This window comes from Bos javanicus, chromosome 14 (genome assembly GCF_032452875.1).
Source record: "Bos javanicus breed banteng chromosome 14, ARS-OSU_banteng_1.0, whole genome shotgun sequence".
Classification (NCBI taxonomy): domain Eukaryota; kingdom Metazoa; phylum Chordata; class Mammalia; order Artiodactyla; family Bovidae; genus Bos; species Bos javanicus.
Genome location: NC_083881.1, coordinates 53,450,135 through 53,459,503, shown reverse-complemented (window position 1 = coordinate 53,459,503; position 9,369 = coordinate 53,450,135).

The following is a 9,369-nucleotide window of genomic DNA, read 5'->3' as shown; positions in this document are numbered from 1 at the left end:
CGGTGATGCCATCAAACCATCTCATCCTCTGTTGTCTCCTTCTCCTCCTGCCTTCATTCTTTCCCAGCATCAGGGTATTTTCCAATGAGTCAGTTCTTTGCATCAGGTGGCCAAAGTACTGGAGTTTCAGCTTCAGCATCAGTCCTTCCAATGAATATTCAGGACTGATTTCCTTTGCGATTGACTGGTTGGACTCCTTGCAGTCCAAGAGACTCTCAAGAGTCTTCTCCAACACCACAATTCAAAAGCGTCAATTTTTTGGTGTTCAGCTTAATTTATAGTCCAGCTCTCACATCCATACATTACTACTGGAAAAACCATAGCTTTGACTAGATGGACCTTCTTGGCAAAGTAATGTCCTTGCTTTTTAATATGCTGTCTAGGTTGGTCATAGCTTTCCTTCCAAGGAGCAAGCGTCTTTGAATTTCATGGCTACAGTAACCATCTGCAGTGATTCTGGAGCCCCCCAAAATTAAGTCTCTCACTGTTTCCATTGTTTCCCCATCTATTTGCCATGAAATGATGGAACCTGATGCCATGATCTTCGTTTTCTGAATGTTGAGCTTTAAGCCAACTTTTTCACTCTCCTCTTTCACTTTCATCAAGAGGCTTTTTAGTTCCTCTTCACTTTCTGCCATAAGGGTGGTGTCATTTGCATATCTGAGGTTATTGATATTTCTCCCAGAAATCTTGATTCCAGCTTGTGCTTCATCCAGGCCAGCATTTCTCATGTTGTACTCTGCAGGTTAAATAAGCAGGGTGACAATATACATCCTTTACATGCTCCCTCTCTGATTTGGAAACAGTTTGTTGTTCCATGTCCAGATCTAACTATTGCTTCTTGACCTGCATACACATTTCTCAGGAAGCAGGTCAGGTGGTCTGGTATTCCCATCTCTTGAAGAATTTTCCACAGTTTGTGGTGATCCACACAATCAAGGGCTTTGGAATAGTCAATAAAGCAGAAGTAGATGTTTTTCTGGAACTCTCGGTTTTTCAATGAGCCATCGGATGTTGGCAATTTGATCTCTGGTTCCTCTGCCTTTTCTAAAACCCAGCTTGAACATCTGAAAGTTCACAGTTCACATAGTGTTGAAGCCTGGCTTGGAGAATTTTGAGCATTACTTTGCTAATGTGTGAGATGAGTTAAATTGTGCAGTAGTTTGAACATTCTTTGGCACTGCCTTTCTTTGGGATTGGAATGAAAACTGAAACGTTTCCAGTCCTGTGGCCACAGGATCCTCCCACTCATTAGTATATTAAAGCTCCCAGCTTGTGAAAACTAACGTCACATTCCATGGCCACCACACTTGCACTCACCCTCTGTAATGGCCCACACCCTGTGGAGTCTGCTTCTCTCTACATCCAAACAAATTCACCTCTTACCTATTGCTGTGTCTCTCACTGAATTTTTTCAATGAGACATCAAGAACCTGAGCTTCATTAGGTCCTGATATCAGGCACTGTGGGTTTTGGCTGGGCTCAAGTCCCAGTCATGACTGAGTCACTAAGCACAGCACAGAGTCCTTGCTATGTGGGTTTGAGTCCCAGTCTTAGGTAAACAGTTTCAAACACAACTTTCCCCATTCAGGAAAGATGATGACCTGCCCAATACTTTGTAAGCAGTGGCATAGGTGGAGAGAAGAACTGAAGGACAGGAGGAAAAAGCAGTGGGGAAAATGTACTAAGGAATCCCCTTTATAATCTGCTGGAAAATCTGCTAAATACCTGACCTGGGCTCACAGTTTTCATTGGCCTGATCCTTGGCACAAAGATTAAGGACAAAAGAACCCTCTCTTACTTAGGCAACAGCTACTAGGGCATAACAGATAAAAGAGCCTTCAGGACACACTGGGGATTAGCCCCTGCCAGTGTCCCTCAGTCACACCCACTGCCACTGGCCTGTTTGCAGGGGGTTTGAGGAAACAAGAAATGAAGGATTGTAAAGGAATTAAGATTTTGTTAGCCATATGTCCTTCCAGGCATAGGAGCCAGGACCTCCTATCTTAACTGGAGATCTTCTGGAATCTGAGACTGAGCAGCGTGAGCTTTCTGCTGAGTTTGTTTTTGTTGTCTCAGTTACTAGCACACTGGGCTTCTTGTCACTTTCACCGTGCTGGGTTTTCTTTGTGTTCAGCTTCCACTACTGGAGCTTTCGCCGGGTTGGGCTTCTGCTGTGTTTGGCCTCTGCCTTGCAGGGGCCAAGCCAAGGTTGTTTCAGCCAAGTTAAATCTGAGTCATGGCACCAGGTATGTTGGGAGAGTGTGTAATTTCCTCGGTTTTGTCTTACCACAGCAAAAACTTGAAGCAGTGGACCAGTGTTTTAGCTTGGTTACAGCTCAGAGTTTTACCTGGCAAGCAAAAAGGAAAGTACACCCTCAAGGTGTGAGGGCAGGCTGACCACAAAGGAGAGGCCTCAGTCCATCTTAGCTTCCTCCTTTTATATGTTTATCTCCTCCCCTATCTTGAGCCTGCTTTATGCAAATCAGGCTGTTTGTTTCACCTAAGGTTCTCACTCGGGTCCTTGGGTTTTCCCTTGCTCCATCTTCACAGGCTTTTCTCCTTTTTTGTCTTTTAGCCACCACCATTTTGGACTGCTTTTTCCTATTCTAACTACCTCATACTCTCACATGAAGTTTGAAAAGGTTACCAAGTTTTGATGTTATTTGAAGCAGAGCTACACTTTGACTTGTCCCACATGCTAGAAAACATTATTTTTTATGAAATCAGAAAGGTGTTCAGTATCAGTTCAGTTCACTTCCAGAAGAAATAAATAATTAATAATATAGATCTCAATGCTTCTCCTTTCTCTATCCTTCCCTTATCTTTGGTCTTTAACTGCCCCTACTCACCATTTTTGTGGAGCTGGCAAATGCATCAGAGGAGAAAATATGTTTTATAAGTTGACTTCTTTTATCAGATCTGGATTTATTCTCATAGCATAATTTGATTTTTTTTTTTTTTAATTCTAAGATAGTGTAAGGATTAAGAAGGACAGAGAGAGGGAAGGAGAAAGGAAACCCAACCTTATCTCAGTGGTGGGAATGTTGGGGAATGAAGAGCAGTGAAAGGCCCAGGAAACACTCTCCTATCATGATTATTTCTGCCACAATGCTATGTAACTTAATAGCCTAAAACTAAGGAATAAAGCAGTGGATATAGGATGTTCAATAAAAGAGACTCAGGTTAATACCAGATAGTTACCAGAGCTCATGTGTATTGAAGCTAATTAACAAAGGTGACAAGCTAGTAGCAAGGCCTAAGGTGTGCTCACCTATAAGTTCTATGCCTTGCACCAAAACATTTTGAGCCTCCTAATGAAATACCATACTCTGTAGGTCTATTCATCATGTTAAGTTGCTTGATTCAAATGCTGTTTTTACTTGCCTATTAAACTTAATCCTACATCAAGAAATTATCATGTCCTTATTTATAAAGTAGACTGTAAAACTGGCAGAATATTTGCAACATTGAAATATAGCATCTGCCTACTTCTTACTAATTAAAACTTAAATGTTACACTCCCACTGTAATGTTCCTTGAATTAACAAATCATCAAACATTCTATTTGAACTTTCATTCTTCTAGAAAATCCAACAAAAATATAGTTTTATAGTATCTCCCTCTATTCCCCCATTTAAACTTCTCTGTTTTATCTTGTAGCACATCAAGAGAATGGTGAAACATTATATATTATCTATTTGTCAAATGAATTGTTAGAAATCAGGTACAATAACAGGAACTTTTTAGAACCATTTCCTGATACTACACTCAGAGAGGCACACAAGCATGCAGGAGATTATCTGGATGTGCTTTTGGATGACCACCTTTGGAAGGGAAAGAAAAGAAACAGATTGGAATAAAAGAAGTAGTTACCTTGTGATATTGTTCAGCAAAGTCTCTATCCAACACCATGGGAAATTTTGAAGCCAGAATGATATTTAGTGAGAGGAATCTTTTTAGCTGAGACAATTCCCAGTGAGGTTTCAGAGTACAAGAGTGTCTGTTGGCAATGCTTCCAATAGCAAGCAGAATAATTCCTTCAGTCCTGAGGAGCTGCTTGAAGGAACATATCACAGCATAACACAATATGTATCACTCTTAATAAACACATGTGGAAGACAGTTATTATTCTACCCAACACCCATTTTTTTTCTTTTTTTTTTTTTTGCTAATGGAAGCTGAATTTAGTTGAAATTACTCTAGCAGATATTTACATTACAGAAGACATCTGTGTCCCCAGAACCCAGACACAGAGAATATATAAGGTTAATACAGATAGCCCTTTTCCACCGGGATTCTAGGAAAGAATTACATCCTAATGCCCTAAGACATATATTTTACATAATAAGCTAACTTTATCCTGTGTATCTGAATTGGTGCTCACTCTGTACTGTCCTTGGGAAAAGTGAGAACATAGCGTTTCAAGTCATTTTCTCTAGGGCTTCATTGTGTCCTATAGCATATTGGGAAAAAGCTGAATAAATCCATGTGGTGTCATTGGTCTGTTTGTAGAAAGAATTCTGAAATAATTCTGGCCCATGTAAGATGAGAGAAGATTCTTAAGGATTGAAAAACTTGGATGGTTTTTCTTGAACTTAAAGGTTGGTCAATAGAAGGACATTTTCATAAAACTAGTATTTCTAAAAACTCGTATATGAAGATAAATTTCCTAAATAATATGTGACCATCTAGCAACAATGTATGATGCTGAAAAATGCTGAGAATGACAGAGTGAAAATAATAGAGAAAACACATCTATGGGGAATTCACTTGATTTTGGAATGAACCAGTCCTGGATCCTCCCTATTAACACCTGTCAACATATGTGAAGTAAAAAATATCTCTATTATTTGAACACATTTAGGATTTGTCCCCCTATATTTACAGTTAAAAGTATCAATTGTCACAAGTATGTAGTAACTATTTATGACTAACCCCAAACCTGTCCATTTTCAATTAATGCACTATGTCCTAAATGCACCTGATGCCAAAATATATCTGGTAGTGTTTTATGGAACAAAATGTGTTTTATAAAAGCAAAAAAAATATATGTTGTTTGTTCTAAGATTTCTATTGCCATGGATTTACAGAAGCTAGATGAGGTTGTTAAGGCCCTTGAATGCATTCCTCCTCAATGCATGTGTTGGGGCACATTATTTAGCCAACAAAAATTTCCCCCATTACCCCTAAGAATCTAGCTATCCTTTGCTACTTGGCCTCCATAACCCTGACCCACACCCCCACCTCTTTCTAAGCAGTGTATATCTTATGTGCTGTTCTTCTCAAGGGTAGAATAAAAATCAGAGATTTAAAATGAACAAGTGAAAGAGAAATGGGTCACTGCTGCCTTTATTTCAGATTTAATTAAGTGTTCAATTGAGAATTGTGTTCAATAGATTTGTGTCTTACATATTACTATCATTTTGAATATAAATTAAGGAAAACTAGTTTTAGACTGGAAATAAAATGTGCTAACATTTCGTGAATATTGAAGTATTACCATTTTGTCCAAGACCTTGAGTGGCTTTGAGGCTTGGGATCCTAATTTACCAAATGAAAACTAGGGAATTCATGGAGTCTAGGGAGAAGGAAATGGCAACCCACTCCAGTAGTCTTGCCTGGAGAATCCCGGGGATGGGGGAGCCTAGTGGGCTGCCGTCTATGGGGTGGCACAGAGTCAGACACGACTGAAGCGACTTAGCAGCAGCAGCAGCAGCAGCAGTGCCTTTCCAAATCTAGATTCTATCAATTCTCTTTTTGTTGAATGAAAATACTATTGACATAATAGTCTAATTTTTCCTATATATTAACCTGTTTATAATACATACTAGATTTTTAGTTTTCTGAAGAGAAAAAAATAGGTTAACAGGCTGATCTATGAACCTCACACACACTATTAGCAGGAAGAGCTAATTCTTTAAGAGACCACATAGCCTGTGCTGGTGATAAAACTTTTGTGGGAATATCTTTCCCTGTATTATGGTCAATGACTATTCTTTTTGTTCTGCTTATGTATGTGTATCAGTGGTGCTCAGGCAGGCTTGCAGCTTTCAGCTTTTCAGACTTCATTGGAAGGAGGAGGAGGAGTGTAACTTCTGCAACAAGAGATGGGCGCACATAGGTCAACTGCCCTTTGTTTGCTGCTGGAGGCACCACTAACCGTGAGATACCAGCACTGACTGTTCTAGCTGATTTTGCTGTCTTGTCTCTATGTGAGTAAAAGTACTCTTTATCTAGTCAGTGGTTGACTGTGTTGTGTTTTCCTTGGCAACTCTATTACCTATTTCAGGTGACAGATGTGCTTGAATTTCTAATCCTGGTGATTTTTACTCTCCTTCATGAAGTTGAAGTCCTCCCCTAGCACTGGCGACCAATCCATGTTGTTTTGCTCAATAACAGTAATACTTATACACAGCATAAAGAAAATAAGTAAATATAAATATAATAGTATGATAGAAGGAAAACAGTGTGCAATATTGCAATACTGTTTTGAGCATAAGCTCAGCAGTGAACCAAATTAGCCCAATAAAAAAGGCTAGTATAAACTTGCTGATATATTATCTTAAACTCAAGCCTCAGAACAATCAATTACTCTTAATAACTGTGTATTAAATAAGAACAAAACTACTCAAAGTTATGCAAGGATGTTCAGCACCCCCCCAAAAAAATTGCAAGATATATAAAGAAGCAGGTAAATATGACCATAACCAAGAACAATTCAGTTAATAGAAACAGGTAGAAAAATACATAAGCATGATGAAAAAAAAATGTAGGTGTAAATAAAATCTCACAAATAAAATAAAATAAAAATTTTTAGAGATTAAAAAATACAGCATCTAAGATGAAAAACACACTGTATAAAACAAGCAGCAAGCCAGACACTGTAAAAGAAAAAGTTATTGTACATGATAATATAGAAATAGAAACCATTCAAATAAAACAGAAAGAGAGGGGGAAAAAAGAATATAGAATAATGCAAAGAACAGCAGTGAACTGCAGGGCAAATTCCATGGTCTAAGATACATATCATGATGGTGTAATCACACACCTAGAGCCAGACATCCTGGAATGTGAAGTCAAGTAGGCCTTAGAAAGCATCACTACAAACAAAGCTAGTGGAGGTGATGGAATTCCAATTGAGCTATTTCAAATTCTGAAAGATGATGCTGTGAAAGTGCTGCACTCAATATGTCAGCAAATTTGGAAAACTCAGCAGTGGCCACAGGACTGGAAAATGTCAGTTTTCATTCCAATCTCAAAGAAAGGCAATGACAAAGAATGCTCAAACTACTGCACAATTGCACTCATCTCACATGTTAGTAAAGTAATGCTCAAAATTCTCCAAGCCAGGTTTCAGCAATACGTGAACCATGAACTTCCTAATGTTCAAGCTGGTTTTAGAAAAGGCAGAGGAACCAAAGATCAAATTGCCAACATCCACTGGATCATGGAAAAAGCAAGAGAGTTCCAGAAAAACATCTATTTCTGCTTTATTGACTATCCCAAAACCTTTGACTGTGTGCATCACAATCAACTGTGGAAAACTGTGAAAGAGATGGGAATACCAGACCACCTGACCTGCATATTGAGAAACCTATATGCAGATCAGGAAGCAACAGTTAGAACTGGACATGGAACAACAGACTGGTTCCAAATAGGAAAAGGAGTACGTCAAGGCTGTATATTGTCACTCTGCTTATGTAACTTATATACAGAGTACATCATGAGAAACGCTGGACTGGAAGAAGCACAAGCTGGATTCAAGATTGCCGGGAGAAATATCAATAACCTCAGATATGCAGATAATACCACCCTTACAGCAGAAAGTGAAGAGGAACTAAAAAGCCCTTTGATGGAAGTGAAAGAGGAGAGTGGAAAAGTTGTCTTAAAGCTCAACATTCAGAAAACGAAGATCATGGCATCTGGTCCTATCACTTCATGGGAAATAGATGGGGAAACAGTGGAAACAGTGTCAGACTTTATTTTGGGGGGCTCCAAAATCACTGCAGATGGTGACTGCAACCATGAAATTAAAAGATGCTTACTCCTTGGAAGGAAAGTTATGACCAACCTAGATAGCATGTTCAAAAGCAGAGATATTATTTTGCCGAGAAAGGTCCATCTAGTCAAGGTTATGGTTTTTCCTGTGGTCATGTATGGATGTGACAGTTGGACTGTGAAGAAAGCTGAGCACTGAAGAATTGATGCTTTTGAACTGTGGTGTTGGAGAAGACTCTTGAGAGTCCCTTGGCCTGCAAGAAGAATCAACCAGTCCATCCTAAAGGAGATCAGTCCTGGGTGTTCATTGGAAAGACTGATGCTGAAGCTGAAACTCCAATACTTTGGCCACCTCATGCGAAGTGTTGACTCATTGGAAAAGACCCTGATGCTGCGAGGGATTGGGGGCAGGAGGAGAAGGGGACGACAGAGGATGAGATGGCTGGATGGCATCACCGACTTGATGGACATGAATTTGAATAAACTCTGGGAGTTGGTGATGGACAGGCGAGCCTGGCGTGCTGTGATTCATGGGGTCGTGAAGAGCCGGACACGACTGAGCAACTGAACGGAACTGAAGATATATATATAATTGGAGTTCAGAAAGAAGTGTGCAGACAAATAGTGTAAAAGTTATGGTGATGAAGTTGCAAACTTGATGAAAACTCTAATTCCAAATATTCAAAAATCTTAACAAACTCAGTAAAAAGGATATGAAGGAAACCATATCTAAGCCCTAGATAATTGCTATTACTGAAATGCAGTGAAAAAGAGACAATATTAAAAGTAGCTGGAGAAAAAAAGGCAATTAGGCATAGCAGACCAAATTTGACAGTAAACATCTCATCAGAAATGATGCAAAAAAAAAAAGACAAAGAAAATGTGAACAAAATATTTAAGATACTAACAGGTTGCCATGAGGCAATATTGTCAACTAAAAACTATACCCCTAATAAAAGATCTATGAGAAATAATAATAAAATAAATACAGAATTCATCACCAATAGATAATACAAAAAGAAATATTAAAGGAAGTTCTTCTGATAGAAGGAAAATAATGCTAGATAGATTCAATATGAGAGAATGAGACATACCAGAAGTGGAAGCTGGAGGTATAAGTATAAAATAAATCTTAATTTTCCTTAAAAGATGACAGATTTAAGCAAATATAGTAACAAAATAATGTGTAATATATAAGATTTATAAAAGTAATATACAAAACAATTCAATGCAAAGAGTAAAACTGAGAAAATAGAAACATGCTGCTATTACTGTTTTATATCGAAATATAATCACTGTATGTGAGTGGAAAATATATAACAATTAAAGATGTATACATTGAATTGAATATAAAATAGAACATGAATT